This window comes from Cyrtonyx montezumae, unplaced genomic scaffold, assembly GCF_038088225.1.
Source record: "Cyrtonyx montezumae isolate F1298 unplaced genomic scaffold, pur_monq_1.0 scaffold_49, whole genome shotgun sequence".
Taxonomy (NCBI): domain Eukaryota; kingdom Metazoa; phylum Chordata; class Aves; order Galliformes; family Odontophoridae; genus Cyrtonyx; species Cyrtonyx montezumae.
The window spans coordinates 951,433-954,738 of record NW_027072055.1 but is presented as its reverse complement, the minus strand read 5'-3'; the positions used below and the strand labels follow the sequence as shown (position 1 = coordinate 954,738).

General features: G+C 53.4%; 1 pseudogene; it reads left to right on the top strand.

Moving 5' to 3' along the window:
• Positions 1-1,321: 1,321 nt before the first annotated feature.
• Positions 1,322-3,097, top strand: LOC136055891 (olfactory receptor 14C36-like; annotated as a pseudogene).
• Positions 3,098-3,306: the final 209 nt, after the last annotated feature.

The following is a 3,306-nucleotide window of genomic DNA, read 5'->3' as shown; positions in this document are numbered from 1 at the left end:
CCATCCATGGAGGCATTCAAGGCCATGTTGGATGGGTTGTTGGACAACATGATCTGGGGGTTGGCAACGCTGCCCACGGCAGGGGGGTTGGGAGTGAGTGACTTTAATGTCCCTTCCAACCTAAGCCATTCTACGTCTCCATTATGTGTGATTCTGTGATGATCCAGAAGCCTTTCAGAAGCTGTTGGCCATGGAGACTCATGGACATCTCCAGGGAGATGGGGAGAAGAAAATCACATCCTCTCCCGCTGAGTTGGGCTGGTCCCCTGGGACACAAGGAGCTCATACAAGCGGGCAGAGCTGCAGAGAAACAGCTGTGCCCGGGAGCAGTTTCTGTGCACCACGTATTAATGCTGGGGGCATGATCTGCATGTGATAGGGGGAGAAGAGAGAAAGGAGAGGGAACTTACAGGATGTGTGGGATGTGAGCAGGCTGTGAGCTCACTGGAGCAGCATTACTCACAGCCTTAAACACAGTAAGTCTCTCGCTGCAGGCAATGCAGCTGCTTTTCCTGGAGGGATCAGTAAATCGGGGATATCTCATGGCAGCTCAGGCTGCAATCGCTCTGTGTTTCTTTCTCATGGAAAAAGACCTGCTCCATCTGAGGGCTTCCCTGCTGCAACTTCAGAACACAGCCCTGAGGGCTGCGTGTCCCACGACGGCTGCAGGCTGTGCTGCTGGGGTTGCAGCCGGGTGCCCAGGGCTGTCGTGCAGAGCAGGGTCCCTGCTGTGCCCCAGGGGCTGTGCCGGGGCAGGGACTCTGCCGCCTGCCAGGCTCAGCACTCAGCCTGCCCGGGGAGCTGCCCAGGGTCCTGTGGGGAGACGTGTGGGCAGGGCAGGGGACTTCTGCTGCCACAGCTGCTGTCTGGGGCAGGGCATCACAGCTCCACTGCACCCCAGAATGTTTCCAAGGGTTTTTTGCAAGAGGAGAGACAAGGCAGGAATTTTCCATTTGCTGTTCTTAGGGAAGGGAAAAGGGTTGGATTCAGGAATCTGAAAGGAGCTGGGAAATAGCAACACGTCTCCGAGAATCCTGCATTGCTCCTTTCTCAATCTGCCGTTCTGTGAACAGTCTCCTAAGATGCTTTCAGCCTTCCCTCTCCCTTGTCATTTACAGCAGACATGAACACGTGCTTACCCTGCCAACAGGACACTTTATCAAAGGCAAACCTAATTGCACAGAGTTTGGATTGAGAGCTCTGAGAGTAGACGGGGTAAAGGTATGGGATGTGGAAACTGACTGTCTCTGAGGATGGTCTTGATTTGTCATTATCTTCTGAACTCCTAACAGCAACTCCACGCCCAGGAACAGCAGAGCAGATGCCCAACAGCAGCTCCATCAGCGAGTTCCTCCTGCTGGTGTTGACAGACATGCGGCAGCTGCAGCTCCTGCACTTCTGGCTCTTCCTGGGCATCTACCTGGCTGCCCTCCTGGGCAACGGCCTCATCAGCACAGCCGTAGCCTGCGACCAGCGCCTGCACACCCCCATGGACTTCTTCCTCCTCAACCTAGCCCTCCTCGACCTGGGCTGCATCTCCACCACTCTGCCCAAATCCATGACCAATGCCCTCTGGGACACCAGGGCCATCTCCTACGCAGGATGTGCTGCACAGATATTTTTCTTTTTTTTTTGTTTTCAGCAGAGTATTCCCTTCTCACAGTCATGGCCTATGACCGCTTTGTTGCCATCTGCAAGCCCCTGCACTACAGGACCCTCCTGGGCAGCAGAGCTTGTGCCACCATGGCTGAAGCTGCCTGAGGCACTGGGTTTTTCTTTTCCCAGCTGCACACTGCCAATACATTTTCTATACCACTTTGCCTGGGCAATGTTCTGGACCTTTTTTTTTTTTTGTGTGTGTGTGTGTGAAATTCCACAGATCCTCAAGCTCTCATGCTCGCAATCAGACTACCTCAGGGAAACTGGATTTACTGTGGTAAGTGTTCTTGCCATATTTGGGTGCTTTGTATTCATAGTGCTGTCCTACGTGCACATTTTCAGGGCCGCGCTGAGGATGCCCTCTAAGCAAGGCCGGCAAAAAGCCTTCTCCATGTGCCTCCCTCACCTGGCCGTGGTTTCCCTGTGTGGGCACGGACTTCTTTGCCTACCTGAATCCCCCTTCCCTGTTCTCCCCATCCCTGAACCTGGTGGTGTCATTTTTGTACTCAGTAGCGCCTCCAACACTGAACCCCCTCATCTACATCATGAGGAACCAGGAACTCAAGGATGCAGTGGGGAAAATGATGGCAAGGACACATTTCAGCAGGGATTAACTTCTCATCTTTCTCTACAACTGACTCACTGTTGTTCCTGTAGGAGGCTCATATTACGCATTTTCACCTTTAAAATGCTTATTTATTTCTATTAATTGATACTTTTTTTTTCTGTTCATATATATGTGTGAGTGCACAATTTATATTATTGGTTATTATGTTCCTAAACATTCCTGTCTGCTTCTACTGAGGCATCACGCTGCTCTCTATCTCCTGAAGCCCATATGAATTCTGGGTCAGTGCTGACTCTCACGCAGCCTCTGTTCTTATCTCTGTATCTGTAGAGAAATGAGATGCCAGCAGGCACTGTGGTGATACAGGCTGGATTAGCAAAAGGGATGCACGTTTTAGCCTACAGACCAATATATTAGTTCATCAAAAGGAATCCAATTGTGCTCATCCTGAAACTTTTTCTTGGGTTGCTCTGGTTTCGCTTAGGACGGCCAAGAATACTCCCATTTAATCTCTGTCGAAACCGGGTAGACGTCACCGCAGACCGCAAGCCTCCCCAGCAGCGCCCTCTTGACGCCTCCTCGGATCGCTCAGCTCTGTCGGAGTAGGGTAGACGTGGCTGAACATTGCACGACGACCCTGGGGCGCCCTCTAGGCGCCTCAGCTTAGCACGCTCAGCTCCGTGGAAACCGGGTAGACGTGGCCGAAGATCGCACGGCGCCCCGGCTGCCACCTCCGTCTTTGGCCGCCGCCGCTCGCGACGAGAGACCGAGTCGTCCGTAGCCAGGAAGACGTTTCCGGCGTTCCCTAGCGGCACCAGCATCGAGACACGGACGCCACCGTTCGAGACGCGCGAGACGGCTGTTGTGTAGACCTGGCCGGCATTTCGAGACGCAATGTGCAGCGACCTCTTCCCGCCGCCATTAGGGAAGCGAGCGACGGATGTAGCCGGGTAGACGTGGCCGGCATTTTTAAAACGCGCTGTGATTTCTCACCACCGAGAAGCGCGTTTCTCCCCCCTGGCTGGGTGGCAGGGGCTATTGTGGCTGGTAGGTGTCACACTCAGAAAAGAAAAACAGTT